We start from the raw sequence: 16,341 nt of genomic DNA, 5'->3' as shown, positions 1-16,341 counted from the left end.
GCTGGGGTGAGTTGGAGCTGCAGAGCACCAGCTGAACTTGAAGGGTCCCAGCTGCACCGGGTTGCATTGGCCTCCACCGGCAGCAACCCTCTGCATTGGAGATGTGGCTCTGCCAGGAGCCTGCCAGCACCATCAGCAGTCAACTGGGGACAGCTAGCCCTGTGGATGGAGGGCTGATGGAAGCCGGAGAAGCCTTAAAAACAGGGCATTCCAGAGGCGTGGGGGCGGAACTTCAGGAGGGACTTATAAAAAATATGCCTCACATTGAGAGCACTCTCCCAGGTCCCTATCCTCTTTCAAATTCCGCTGGCCAAAAGGCTGCTGCATTACAACATTTTGAAATTCCCATCGAGGCCTACAAGGAGAGCTTATTCCTCAGGAGACCTGTTTGTTAAAGCCAGCACTTCCCGGCCAGCTCATGCACGTGGGTCCCAATGGAGCCCATGTTCAGCCGGACCAGCAGTTCCCAAGCAGGAGAAGAATTTAGCAGTGCTTTCCACCAGCTCCTCCTCCAGCTTCCCGGCAGTTGGATTGCTCTGTGTGATGTTCCTGTATTAATGTATATATGGTAAGTGCTGTTTGTATAGAAGATACATGGTAAGTGGAATGAAAGAGGAGGGGGGAGTAAATGAGCAGTAGAATGCTGGATGATTGGCTGAGTGTTTGGATGGCTGAGAGTATAAATGGAAGGATGACAGTTGAATCTGGGTGGACGTGAGTGGGTTGTTTGAGAGGTGTTTGGTGGACGTGAGTGGGTTGTTTTGGTGGAGTTGGGAGGTGGGTGTGAGTCGGTGTATGTCAGGAGAGTGTGGAGAAGGAGGGAGGTGGAGTTCGGATTAGTAATAAGTCAAATATCACAGTAATAGATGAAACCATATGCTTATGTGCCTTTATAAAGTAATCTTGTTATTTCTAATATTTAATAAACACTATTTTGGTTTACCGGAGGCCTGATCCTTGGCTGGGGAATATACAGACCAGAGGGGAGGGCAAGGTACTTTCCAAGGCTGAAGGGAAACTGTAACAATTGGTGGCAGCGGTGAAGGGAAGAATATAACACCACAAGTATCCAGAGCAACCCAGAATTATATGCATTCTATATAGATCAAAGGGATTGGGACAGCTTAAGCACGCAGTCACAGAGGTAACCTGATTGAGAGAGACTCAGGCAGAGTCTCTGGGAATTCTGGTTATAGGACGTGACTGGTGGTGCTGCCTAGCAGGAGGATCTGGTGAGGTCTGTGCTAGAGCGGAGAGAGAAACCATAAAAAAGGACAGTCCGGACTGGTGGAGTCCCTGGTGGTGCCTAGTGACAGGCAGTAGCCACGAGCAGGTAGGAACCTGACAGGGAGAGCCAGGGAAGGGCGTCACAGGTGTTGGCTGTAGCGGTGGGATACGAACAACAGATAATCCAGATTCGAATACTAGAGAATCCCTAAAAGTGGTGTGGCAAACAGAAATAACAAATAAAGATTACTTGTGAGAGTGACTGGCAAAGAGTGTGTGGCAAAGAGTGAGTGAACTCCAACACCATGGCTGAATATATAAAAATGAAAAGAGAGGAGCTGGTGGAGAAGTGCATAACATTCAATTTACCTCACGAGGGTAAAGGAGTAGATGAACTGAGGGTAGCACTAATAGCTTTTACAACTGTCCAGCAAAAACAACCTGTCAGGAAAGAGACCCCAGAAGGATACTCAAGCAATCCCGCTTATATAGAGTATTTGAGAGAGAAGTTAAAGTTGGAAACTGAGAGAGTGTGGATGGAAGGTGCAGAGAAGGAAAAACAGCGGGAGTTGGAAACTGAGAGATTGAGGAGGGAGGCTGAGGAAAAAGACAAGCAGAGGGTCTTTGAAGCGGATGAGAAAGAAAAACAGCGGGAGTTGGAAATTATGAGAATGGGGTTTGAGGAGAGGGAGAAGCAACGAGCATTGGATGCTGAATTACAGGTGGAAAAGTTAAAGTTTGAAAGAGAGAAGTTTCATTCTGATGAAACAAGAAAGGACAGAAATGAAACTAAAATAAAGGTGACACTGAAAGATTTTGCAGTGTTTGAGCCTGGACAAGATCCACAAATTTACCTCAGCACTTTTGAAAAAGCGGCTCAAATGTGGGGGCTACCAGAGGATAAATATATGCAATATTTATCAAACCTGATCAAAGGGGAATTGGCTGAGGTATACCAATATTTCCCCTCAGACAAGCCCATCACATATGCCGAGTTTAAAGAGGCAGTATACAAAAGATTCAGACTGGGACCTGACTATTTTAGAAAGTTATTCCGAAACTGTCAGATCCAAGCAGGGATGTCTTTTGTTGAACTGGGAGCAAAGTTGATGGATATATTTGGAAAGTGGATGAGTAGTGCCAAAGCTCAGTCAGTGGAAGAGGTGAAAAGCCTCATGATACTGGATCAATTATTCCATCAGTTACCACCAGAAATAAGGCTCCTTGTCAAAGACCGTTCCCCTACATCTGTGCAGGAGGCTGCAGAGATGGCGGATCACTTTGCCTCCAATAGAACTGGTTGGGTGGGGAAAACATCAAGAGAGTTTAAACCCAGACCATATAATGGCGGCAGAAAGGATGTGGTACCACAGCGAGTGAGTCCTCCAGTAAAATCTGAAGGGCACAGGACACCCCAGAGTGGATCTGTGTACCCTAAAATGGAGGAGAAATTATGCTATAAATGTGGTAGACCGGGGCACCTACGTTTTCAATGTGAGGTTGCCAACCCCATTAGTAATCCTGCTCAGGCAAGGGCAGTAAAAACAGAACCAAAAGATCTAACAACGAAAAAGGTTCAGTTCTGCCAGATAAACTGGACAGAAGTAAAAGACCTTGATTCAAGTCTGAGAGAGGAAGTGAGTGTACAAGGGGCAAATTATTGGACATTGCTTGATACTGGTGCCGCTCAGATGTTACTGAGGCCAGATTTAATAAAATCTGAAGAAATATTACCTCAGGAAACGGTGACTATCCAAGGAGTGAGGGGTCAACCAGAAAGCTTACCCAGGGCCCTAGTGAAAATGCAGTGGAGAGGCTGAGAGGGCAAATATAAAGTAGGTATTAATGCCCAACAACAAGAACCAGTGATACTGGGAAGAGATGTAATGGGGGCACAAGGAAAAATATATGTGGTAACCAGACAACAACTTGGCAGAGAAACAGAAGCCATGTTAAAAGGGGCTGAAGGAAACAGGGTGGAACCTGTTTTCGAGCCTACGGTCACCATAGCAACCCCTGGAAGGCCTGCAGAAAGAAACAACTTGTATCAAGTGGTCTCTAGTGATGAGGCAAAGCAGTTCAGGGAAGAACTGAATAGGGATACAAGTTTGAAGCAAATAAAGGATCAAGCCCTGACACAAAAGATTCCCTTTACTGACAAGCTGAGGAATCAAATTGTGTGTGAGAATGGGATTTTATATAGACTGTGGATGCCTGCTGAGAGAGAGAATGAATGCGAACCAGTGAAGCAATTGATAGTTCCTAGCAAATACAGAACCAGATTCAATGGGGTTCTGAAGGGCATGATAAGAAGTTATGTTCAAGATCACCCACAAGACTGGGATGAACGTTTGGGGTGCTTCTTATTCGCGTACAGAGAAGTCCCTCAGGAGTCAACAGGCTTCTCACCCTTTGAACTGATGTTCACTAGAAAAGTGAGGGGACCTTTGGAACTGTTAAAAAATTCATGGGAAGGAACCCTGGGAGAGTACAAAACATCTGCAGTTGATTTTGTATTAGACTTCCGCAGCAAATTAACATCGATGATGGAAGCTGTACAAAAGAATTTGAGTCAAGCTCAGGAGAAGCAAAGTTACTGGTATGACAGAACAGCCAGGGAACGTGTGTATGATGTGGGAGATATGGTTATGGCATTCAAACCCAGGAAACATGATAAATTACAGGCTAACTGGGAGGGACTATATACCATAAGAGAAAAGCTTGACACAGTGACATATGTAATTACCACAGTATTAGAGACATTAAGAAAAGCAGGCCTCACAATAAAAGCTAAAAAATACCAGTTTGGGCTCAAGGAAGTAATCTATTTAGGACATAAGGTGGGGAGTGGGAAAATCACCCCCTTATGGAGCAAGGTGGAGGCAATACAATCGTGGCCTATCCCCTTAACTAAAAAACAAGTTAGGGCATTTCTAGGTGTGGCTGGTTTTTATAGAAAGTTTGTGAAAGATTTTGGGGAAATAGCAACCCCCTTGCATGAGTTGACAAAGAAAAAGTGTTCTGAGCATGTGGTATGGACGAATAAATGTCAGAAGGCGTTTGATCTGCTGAAGCAAGCCTTATGCCAAGTACCTATATTAATAGCACCAGACTATGAGCAACCATTCATCATGGCTACGGATGCGTCGGACCTCGCGCTGGGAGTCGTCTTGCTGCAGGAGAGAGAAGGCACCAGACATCCAGTGGCGTATCTGAGTCGCAAGCTGACGTCGAGGGAGAAAAACTATTCGTCGGTCCAAAAGGAGTGCCTAGCGGTCGTGTGGGGACTGAGCAAGTTGCGCCCATATGTGTGGGGACGAAGATTTACGGTGATGACTGACCATCGGGCCTTGTTATGGTTACAGACTATGAAAAACCATAACACTATGCTGCAGAGGTGGTCCTGGGCCCTACAAGACTATCAAGTGGACTTCCAGTTCATAAAAGGCAAGGACAATGTGGAATGAAAGAGGAGGGGGGAGTAAATGAGCAGTAGAATGCTGGATGATTGGCTGAGTGTTTGGATGGCTGAGAGTATAAATGGAAGGATGACAGTTGAATCTGGGTGGACGTGAGTGGGTTGTTTGAGAGGTGTTTGGTGGACGTGAGTGGGTTGTTTTGGTGGAGTTGGGAGGTGGGTGTGAGTCGGTGTATGTCAGGAGAGTGTGGAGAAGGAGGGAGGTGGAGTTCGGATTAGTAATAAGTCAAATATCACAGTAATAGATGAAACCATATGCTTATGTGCCTTTATAAAGTAATCTTGTTATTTCTAATATTTAATAAACACTATTTTGGTTTACCGGAGGCCTGATCCTTGGCTGGGGAATATACAGACCAGAGGGGAGGGCAAGGTACTTTCCAAGGCTGAAGGGAAACTGTAACAATTGGTGGCAGCGGTGAAGGGAAGAATATAACACCACAAGTATCCAGAGCAACCCAGAATTATATGCATTCTATATAGATCAAAGGGATTGGGACAGCTTAAGCACGCAGTCACAGAGGTAACCTGATTGAGAGAGACTCAGGCAGAGTCTCTGGGAATACTGGTTATAGGACGTGATTGGTGGTGCTGCCTAGCAGGGGGATCTGGTGAGGTCTGTGCTAGAGCGGAGAGAGAAACCATAAAAAAAGGACAGTCCGGACTGGTGGAGTCCCTGGTGGTGCCTAGTGACAGGCAGTAGCCACGAGCAGGTAGGAACCTGACAGGGAGAGCCAGGGAAGGGCATCACACTCTGCCCATTGAATACATCCCAACATTTTTTCACAAGACCATCAAACCAAAGGTTTTCTTAAGACCTAAAACAGATGCTTCATGGAAGACAGTTGGCAGCAAATTCCAAAGTCTACACTCTCTCCCTCGTACCTGCCAGTTTAAGACCTTTTACTTCACTCAACATGAACAACTCTGCATGTGGAGCAGAGGGCACCTGCTCAAGCAAACCACGTCCAGGACTCTGAAAGGTCTGTGAGCTCACATCACTAACTATTATATAACCTCTAGCAGTACCACAAAGAAGGATTTCCAATGTCTTGATCACAACAGTTTCTTATCAACAATCAAATTAGGAAGCCAGTTTTTTAAAAAAAAGTGAGTTTGAAATAATGACTTGTACTCACACATAGCAGTGATCCCTTGGGGAGAGTATCTAGGAGTCTAGAACTGTTTTCATGCAAGTGCACCTTTGGCCATCACACTGCCCACAGACATCTCCTTTAGCACAACCTTAGGAAATGTCAGTAGTGGACAACTGCATGCTGGCACTTTGCTCTATAGAGTGCCCAGCTTCCTGGTAAAAAATCATAAAAAGGAAAAAAAGATTCCACCACTACCCTGAGAGAAAGGAGGCATGCAAGAGGGCAGTGAAGGGATCTTGGAGGGGAGCAGATAGCTGTGTAGAGCAGTGGTTGTTAGCCAGCTATAATCAGTGGATCTAATCAGGGCTCAAGCATAACATGCCAAATTCTGGCCTGCATCAACCCTCATTGGATCCTCAGTCCTGGTTCATTTTGCTCAGTTGCAACCCAGTGGAACAGAGAGAAAAACACAATTTGTGACTCAAAAGCACCATTTAGATTACTTCTAAATTGTTTGTCAACCCCACCAGCACCATAGAGTGCCAAGAATTATTACTGGCCTTTCAAATCACAGCTGACCACCTGGGATCCGTTTGGCTGTAGAAAAAATGGGAAGGCCATGTTACAGTATGATTTACTTATGAATTCAGCTGGACTCTGTGGCTGCCTCTTCTCATTCACCCAAAGACAAACTGTTAGCACTAGAAGAGAAAATATGGGACATGCTTGGCAGGCAAAGGTATAGGCTCAGAGACATACAGGTCCTCTTTAGACATCTCAATTTTTGCTTGCAGAGTGGTAAGACTGGGCAAAACATTTTGCACAAGCCTGGCACATTCCATGTCAGGGGCTTCTTGGATCCACCATCACATTCGGTTAATGGAAAACATAAAACAGGACTTAGAGATTTAGCTAATCTTTCTTCCCTCATACAGTGGGGTGTCATTCTGGCAACACCAGCTTAATCTAGCTACCAAGCTCCAAGTGCAGTCAGATACATCTGGAAGCTTGGGGTTCGATGAGTACTTCAGAGATCGATAGTGCACCAAACACTGGCCAAAAGGATGGGCTGAAAAAGGAATCACCACGGACCTAAAGTTTCTGGAATTTTTCCTTATCCTGGTGACACTATTCATTTGAAGGTAGGAAATTACAAACAGGAAAGTATATTTCTGGCCATTGTAAAGGTGACCAACAAGCAGTCTTTGCACTCTGAGTGCATCATGATGCTCATAAGAACATCGGTACTTGTATCATGTGTATACATGTTCCAGGGGTGGACAACAAAATCACCAATGCATTCTCTCATTTTCAGGAGAGGTTCCATGCCTTGGCACAGCAAGCAGCCAGCAACCCAAAACCATCCCCAGAGGACCTGTGGGAACTTGGGATGACAACATCATACAGGGAATATTAAGTTAAATCACACCTTCTACATTCTAGTCATTCTGCATTCTAGACAACTGCTGGGGAGGCCTTTCTGGAGTTTTCCAGAGCCCAGGGTTTCCCAGGAGCTTGGCCTACTTTGGAGGCCTTACTACTTCACTACCTAACCCATATGTGAAGGTGAGGCATGGCCCATAAAACCCTACCTATACACTTGGTGGCCATTGCCTTTTTCAGCAAGACAGAGGGTTTTCCAGACCCATTCAACGCATTCAGATCTTACCAGGCATTGGAGGGATGAAGGCACCAGGGTGGGCCTTGCCAGGATACAGAGGCCCATCACATCGCCCCTCCTGGTTAACATAGGTAGTGCTGCCAAGTCGATATGCTAGTTAGAAAAGGAAACTTACCTTTTTAGGGTGGCCTTTTCACTTGCCTTGAGGGTGAGGAATTCACTGCTACATCAAGTCAGGGCAACTTGGACAAGGCCCTATGCCTGTGGGACATATCAGTGGAGCTATCAAGTTGATGCTGTGCCACTCAGAAATGGACCAGAGGGCAAGGGGCATAATAGTGTCACTTCAGGAAGCCCTAGTGGCAACCTCTGCCTTGTAAGTGATGTAAAAAATTATATAATATTCCTTCGCAAGGAGGGTCAATTCTTTATCCACAATGACTCTTCGCCACTTACAAGACACCAATTTGCAGGTGTCATGAGGGCTTGCCTAACACAGTTGGGTTTGAACCAGAGTGAGTATGGAACAGATTCCTTCAGAGTAGGAGCGGCTACAATGGAGTTGGGCCTGCAGGACTAATGCATAAGGGCCATTGGGCACTGGCAGTCTGAAGCATTCAGAGGGTAAACCCATCCCCAGCAGATTCAGCATAGCTTGGCTGACATAACAATCTCCTTTTATCCCCCAGGCCTTAAGAACGGTGTGGATTTGCAGCCACAGCATCGTGCACTGGGTATAAATCATGCAAAGAACACTCTGTGGGGTACACACCTCGGTCTTGCAGTCATAAATTCGTGTACGCTGGATAGCCACACAACACATGAGATGGCACAAGTTGACCTCTGCTGTAATGAGCCAAGCCAGTTCCTACAGTGCCCGATTGTCCAGTGGGTGAGAACAATTTATGCTGCAGATCAGGCCTCAACTTGGAGCTGACAGTGAAGGCCGGGTTTGACCATAGGATGGTCCAGATGCAACACTGGCATGGCACAAGGAATCCCGCCAAAGTTGATGATGCCTGCTGGCAAGTTAGCAGGACACTGGAATGGTTTGTAATGGATAGAGGGGGACTCATAAACCATCCATAAGGCATGATAGAGCAGACTTCTTCCCCTCAGATGGCATATATATATCAGACTGGCAATGACATTTGGCTTGAAAATTTACATGCCACCTGGTGTGATCGGTTGCAACACTGGGGGGGGCGGTGACAGCAAGAGTCCTGCTTTGTGTTCTCTCTTGTGGTGGAAATAGCATTGGGCAGCATAATTAACATAAGTGGTCTGGGGATGGATCTCAGAGTATGGCCCACGCTCAGGGAGGGGGCTGGGACTGAAGCCACATAGCTCCAGTTGTCAGTGGGACTCCAAATGCCCATAATGGGTCCAATTTACACTGGCCAACTCCCAGATGCTCCTCAGTAGTCATACTGAGGGGGTGGTCAAACAATATGCATGTTGTTTGAGGGGATGTTGATTCTGCCTCCAATGACATGCCAACCCCACATGCTTGTGTAATCAAAGTTGAACCCTACTTCAACCCACACCTGACTTATGCTCTGTTAATTCCTCTAACTTGCCATGAGGGGCAGCACAGTGAGCATATCCACACAAATAGGGAACTGTCATGTTCTCAGATTTCACAGAGTTCCAGTCTATATATGGAAATGTTGTTAGAGGGAAAATAACTAAAAGCAAAACTTGCACATATAAGGTGCTGGACTTCGACCTGGGAGACCAAGGTTCAAATCCCCACACAGCCATGAAGCTCACTGGGTGACCTTGCACCAGTCGCTGCCTCTCAGCCTCAGAGGAAGGCAATGGTAAACCCTCTCTGAATACCGCTTACCATGAAAACCCTATTCATAGGGTCGCCGTAAGTCGGAATCAACTTGAAGGCAGTCCATTTCATTTTTTCGTGCCTCCAAAATGTATTTTAAGTGAAAACTATTCACCATTCACTTCCTATTCTTTCCTCCTGGGTCCTTTTCCTCTGGTGTTTCACTTCTGCTTATTTAAGACTTTAAGCCCTTAGTAATGGCAGAGCTTCTACCTGATTTATTGTACAGCTTGTCATGTATACCTGTAGGTACTAATTAAATGCATACTAACAGCAACAGACAAGCTTACTCCTCCTTCCTTTCTGCCTTTTTTAAAAGGATCCTCCAGCTGAGTAAGGCCTTCAGAGACCATGTGTTGCATATTTTGCCATTGATCATTGCAGGCTTTGTTCATACATTGGGTTTCACTTGCATCCAATAATCTCTTTTAAAAAACAAAACACAGTAACATTAAAAAGATATAAATCAAAAGAAATTGTGGAATCATAGGATTTTTAAGAGTTGAAAAAGGAGTTGGTAGAGATCATAAGAACAGCTGTGCAACACTACAGGCCAAAAGTTAATATACTTTGGAAGCACAGTTTTTGTGCAAGGGCTTTTCAGAAGGCTTTCAGACAGGCCATTTATGCATGATCAAAAAAGAGGACTTGCACCATAAAAAAACCCACTAATTTGCAGATAATTTGCATGTGTTAATTTATATGTATATTTGCAAATATATACACAATTACTATAATTTAAATAGAAATTACAACACAACGCACCATAGTGGGAGAGACAGAGCAGGTCACCTGTGTGTCTGCTATCCGAGTGCTAATTCCCAAGACCCCTGGTTTCCTTCCTTATGGTTCTCTTATCCAGAGCTTGGAAGTAACTCGTTATTTTTAACGAGTTACTTTTAATTCGATACAATTTTAATTAACGAGTGGGTAATTCCATTACATTTGGCAAGTAACAGAACGAATAGTAATTTCCCTACTTTTCAGCTTCAACTTTAACGTTTCCACATTAGGTTGGACGTTACTTGGGGGCGGGAACAAGGAGAAGTCAGCTCCTGGCTGTGATTGGTTAACACAAGACATGTGCCTCACACTGATTGGACCTCTGCGCAGACTGTCTCTTCCCTCGTGATCTGTGTTAGGAGGCACGAGGGAAGAGGTTGAATAGGCAGGGGGAGCCTGCTAGCATCTGACTCTGAGAGGAAAAAATTGACGCCGGAGGAAAAAGCCAGGGCATGGACAACAATGGAGGAGAAGGCTGCAGCAGAATGGCGAAGAGCTGTGGAGGTGAGTGACGATGATTTGTGTGTGTGTGTGTGTGTGTGTGTGCCCCGGTGTGTGTGTTTTCGGCTGGAGTCTCTGGTTTTGGGGGGGGGCTCCAGCTCTCTGGCTACCACCCCTTACTCTCTGGACTCTCCACTTCAATTTAAAAAAAATTAACTTTCTAGGTGGTCTAATTCCCGAGATATACACCAAAACGTAACCCCCCCCTGCACAACTTTTTTTAAACAGATTCATGCTCTAGCTACAACTCCCATCAGACCAATCCAGTGGCCATGCTGGCTGGGGCTGATGGGAGTTGTAGTTTAAAGTAACTTTTCAAAGCTCTGGCTGCAACCCTGCCCTTTCATGATTGTGAGTAAAGTCCAGACTTGTGTTTGTGTTGTAAATCTCTCTCCCTCCAACCCTACTTTTAAAGGAATTAGGCAGGGTTTATCACAGTTTTTATTATGTAGGAAACTAATACTCATTTTTTTAAAAAATGAATGAAGTTTATTTATTTATTTTTATTATTTTATTTATATCCCACCCTTCCTCCCAGTAGGAGCCAGGGCAGCAAACAAAAGCACTAAAAACACTTTAAAAATCATAAAAACAGACTTTAAAATATATTAAAACAAAACATCTTTAAAAACATTTTTAAAAGCTTTAAAAACATTTTTTTTAAGAAAAAGTTTAAAAACATATTAAAAAGCAATTTCAACACAGACGCAGACTGGGATAAGCTCTCAACTTAAAGGACTTGTTAAAAGAACAAGTTCCTTATCACTTGAGGCTGCAGTTTTCCCTGGTTGAGTAAGCCCCATTGAATACATTGGGACTTGCTTCTGAGTAAACAAACATAGGATTGCACTATAAATATCTTTATAGGTTATATAAATAAACATATTTGATAGTCATGCTTATATAAATATTTTCATAGAATCATAGAATAGTAGAGTTGGAAGGGGCCTATAAGGCCATCAAGTCCAACCCCCTGCTCAATGCAGGAATCCAAATCAAAGCATTCCCGACAGATGGCTGTCCAGCTGCCTCTTGAATGCCTCCAGTGTCGGAGATCCCACTACCTCTCTAGTAATTAGTTCCATTGTTGTATGGCTCTAACAGTTAGGAAGCTTTTCCTGATGTCCAGTCGAAATCTGGCTTCTTGCAACTTGAGCCCATTATTCTGTGTCCTGCACTCTGGGATCATTGAGAAGAGATCCCGGCCCTCCTCTGTGTGGCAACCTTTCAAGTACTTGAAGAGTGCTATCATATCTCCCCTCAGTCTTCTCTTCTCCAGGTTAAATATGCCCAGTTCCTTCAGTCTCTCCTAATAGGGCGTTGTTTCCAGTCCCGTGATCATCCTTGTTGCCCTCTTTTGAACCTGTTCCAGTTTGTTTGCATCCTTCTTGAAGTGCAGAGACCAGAACTGGACACAGCACTCAAGATGAGGCATAACCAGTGCTGAATAGAGGGGAACTAATACTTCACATGATTTGGAAACTATACTTCTGTCAATGCAGCCTGATATAGCATTTGCCTTTTTTGCAGCCACATCACACTGTTGGCTCATATTCAGCTTGTGATCAACAACAATTCCAAGATCCTTCTTGCATGTCGTACTGCTGAGCCAAGTATCCCCCATCTTATAACTGTGCATTTGGTTTCTTTTTCCTAAGTGTAGAACTTTTACTTCCACCCAGTTTTGTCATGCTGTGTCCCTATAAGTATCCAATTGCATACTATGGTTGTACAATACTTCCTTTACATTTTAAGTATGTCTTGGGGTAGTCATGGTTCTCCATTGTTTTCATCCTGAGGGGCAGATAGGCTGAGAAATGGTGAGTAGCCCATGGTCACCCACTACACTTTATAGCTTATTTTCATTTTGAAAAATTAATTAAAACAATTTACATGCAGGCAAAATTTACTAAGCGGATTCACACAGTATGTGTAAAGCACATCCAACTCGCATTTAAAGCGCATGACTTCCCCTAAAGAATTCTGGGAAGTGTCATTTCCCCCTCACAGTTATAGTTCTCACCACTCTTAACAAACTGCAGTTCCCATGATTCTGTGGTGGGATTCATGTGCTTCAAATGGGTGTTGAATGTGCTTTAAAGGAATGGTGTGGATCTGCCCTAGGTATGATGTTCATTCAAGAGTGAATTGAAAAGAACAATTTTAAAAGATACTTCTTACTCTTACTCATTTTTCAGACCGCTTTCTGAAGTAAAGGGTCAAATCTGTAAAAACATTTGGAGCAGCCACATTAAAAGATAAGGGCAGGGTATTCCAGGCAGGGGGTTGCCAACCCTGCTTGGATATGGATGTCTTTGCAGAAGAACCCTAGTCAAGGTTTACCAACAGCACAGTCCAAACTATATCTACTTAGAAGTCAGTCCTGTTGAGTTCTATGGGGCTTAATCCCTTAGTAAGTGTGTTTAGAATTGCAGCCTTCAGGAGCCTCCATCTTTACTCCCCAAAGCTCCCATCTAACATCTCCACAACACTAGGCTCCTTTGTCTCTGCTGTGGCCTTCTGGTGACTGCCCTAGCCTGAAGGCACTTAACCCTTCTTGCTGAAAGCAAGTAGGCTAGATTAAATGTTCCCTACCCAGGCTCATATATATAAAAGATAAAAGATAAACAGCATTTTGTCAAAAGTATTTTTGTCTACATTTTATACCTCATCCTTGGTTTTCCAAGCTTGGCATGGAATGCTTCTCATACAGAATTAATTTGAAATGCTGCATATTTATTATCATAATCATCATATTCAAAATAAAAAATATATGTACCGCCTTCAAGTTGATTCCAACTTATGGTGACCCTATGAATAGGGTTTTCATGAGGCTGAGAGGCAGTGACTGGCCCAAGGTCACTCAGTGAGCTTCATGGCTATGTGGGGATTTGAACCCTAGTCTCATTTTGTTCTCACAACAACCCTGTGAGATAGTAGGTTAGACTGGCCCAGGCAGGGTTATTCAGTGAGCAAAAATGATGCAAATAGGATCTCTTTTAATTGTGCTATCGACCTCCACTCTGACTGGGGCATCTTGCAGCATGGGGAAGAGATGGGGGCACATCACAGCTGAAGTTCACCCATATAGGAGCATTATCTCTTGTTTATTACAGAGACGCCTGTTGCAGGTTTTGCTGCTGAGAGCAGCAGTCAGTTAGTGCGGCCACTTGAGTCACAGCTTGTTGATCCTGAGGAGGCAAAACTAGAAAGTGAGGTTCAGAAAGGAGGCCCTGTGCACGAGGAGGAGGAGGGCATGAAGCAGTGCCAGTTGCCCACAGCCACATCTGCAGAACAGCAAGTACCATGGTTTGGCTTTGAGAAAGCTTGTACATTTGTGAGCCAGAGCGGGAAAAATGTTGTTGTACGATGCAATTACTGCCTTCCAAGGATCAAAAATCTGAGATCAGCTGTTTCCTCCTCATCCAATGTGAAGAAACATTTTGAGGTAAGCCTTTGTCATGCTGGTCCTCAAAGAGTGTCCATTGTCTATTTATGTTTAAATTGTGAAGTTCCTCTTCCATTTTTTCTTGGATTCATGCTTTGTTCTTCTTCCTCAGAGGGCACACCCTGAGAAGCTGAGAGCAATTGAAGAAGCAATAAAGGCAAGGAGACGTGGCCTTCCTGAACCAATGCATGACACCCCTCCTCCCAAAATGCTGAAGCAGCAGCAGACAACCCTTGAGAGGTGGGGATCTGGCAGGGAGCCTGTCACCCAGAGCAATTTCAACAGGAGAATCATTGATTTCATTGTAGAGGAGACATTACCACTTCAGACTGTGGACAAACCATCATTCATTAATCTGGTTCGCATTGGACTCCCCAAAGATCTCACCATCATATGTGCCAAGACTCTGAGAGACAGAATTGAGAAGAGAGCATGCCACATGAGAGAAACTCTTGCAAACCGAATGGGTGCTGTGGCATATATAGCAACCACTGCAGATTGTTGGACCAATGGCAAGAAGAGTTACTTTGGGGTAACAGCCCACTGGATCAACCCAACTACCCTGAAACGTGAGGTCGGGGCCTTGGCTTGTAAGCGTCTGAAGGGGCGCCATACATACGATGTCCTTTCAAAAGCACTGCATGATGTACATGTGCAGTACAGGATCCACAACAAAGTTATGTGCACTACTACAGACAATGGCTCCAACTTTGTGAAAGCATTCAGTTTTCATGGCCAAAGAACCAGTGGAAGCTGCAGGCACCAGTGACGATGATGGAGATAACCAAGAGGAGGAGGAGGCTGAGGTGGAGTTTGTGCCTATCTGTGAGATCCTGGACACAGGACCTGAGGCAGAGGAAGAAGCTGCAGACTCAGGAGAGGATTTTGTTTTACCACCACACCAGAGATGTGCTAGCCACACCCTCAACCTTGTGGCAACACAAGACATAGAGGCCATGCTTTCTGACTCCTCCAAAAGTAGTCTTCTTGGTCCTTTCAAGAAACAGTTTCGTTCCTTGATGGGAAAGTGCAACAAGTTGTGGTCCAAGCAGAACCAGTCAGCACAGATTGCTGAGTATATCCATGCGCAATGTGGTGTGTATCTGAAGGTACCGAATAAGACCAGGTGGAATTCCACCTTTGATGCGTTGAAGCAACTACATGAGCTCCTGTCAACTGTGCCACTAAAAATGCATGCCATAATGGACCGCTGCTCCTTGTCCAGGATCACAGCTGCTGAGATTGAAGTGGTACAGGAATACACAGAGATTATGGAGCCACTAGCCCAGTCCCTAGATATCCTGCAACGGGAGAACGGCATGTTCATGGGGTATTTGCTACCAACGCTCTGCAATCTGGACCGCAAGTTAGAAGGACTGGAAAACAAACCTGAGAGGTACACATACTGTTTTCAGCTGCTGAGAGGTGTGCGCGAAGCCCTAAGAAAGCGGTTTGCAGCTATCTGGGAGGACAAGAGGCTTCTTCTGGCAGCCTGCCTACACCCTCGCTTCAAACTAGATTGGCTGGAATCGTGTCAGGCCACCACCCATACCAACAAGTAAGAACATTAGGGAAGCCCTTTGGGTGGATTACTCCAAGGGAAATGTTGTCTCAAGGGAGGCATCAGAGGGCTTAAGGTGGTAGGCAGGAGCTGGGCCTTTTCTTCCTGGGGCTCCTCATCACAACCTTGGGTTGCTGCAGGTAATCCTTAAGGGTCTGCTGTGCTGCCCCATGAGTGTGGTGACTTGGTCACCTTCCTACCTTCCATGTCATCATCCACAGGCTCAGGCTGGACCCTGAACCAGGGGACATGACAAGCATCAGGAAATGAAGAGCAGATGATGGTTTCCTAACATATATATGTTAACATATCCTCTCTCTTTCTTAGATACACGATGGAAGCCTTGCTGAAAGCCGAAATAAAGATGGGTGTACTTAATGAGGACAGTGATCAGTCTTCAGATAAAGACCAGGAAGGAGATGACTTAGAAGATGACTTCTTTAACTTTCTGCCCCAGGGCAAGAAGTCAGCAGTGGACACTGCTGAGGAGGAACTGGTGAGGTACCTGAGGTCTCCCAGCAGGGAAGTGTCATCACTCCATGGCTTTCCACGTGTGCTGCGGTGTTTTTTGCAGCACAACACAGGCATGCCTTCAAGCGCCGCAGTAGAACGCCTGTTCAGTACTGGTGGCAACGTAATGACTGTAAAAAGACATTCCTTGTCTGACATGCTCTTTGAGCATCTTGTTCTTTTGAGACATAACAGAAACATATTATAAAAGCATTTCAAGTGTAAAATTTGATTTCAAGAGTTGGGGTATCTTCATTACTTGGGGGGATGTGAGA

The sequence above is a fragment of the Rhineura floridana genome, chromosome 6 (genome assembly GCF_030035675.1).
Source record: "Rhineura floridana isolate rRhiFlo1 chromosome 6, rRhiFlo1.hap2, whole genome shotgun sequence".
In the NCBI taxonomy this organism is placed as follows: Eukaryota; Metazoa; Chordata; class Lepidosauria; order Squamata; family Rhineuridae; genus Rhineura; species Rhineura floridana.
This window is presented reverse-complemented; position numbering follows the sequence as displayed.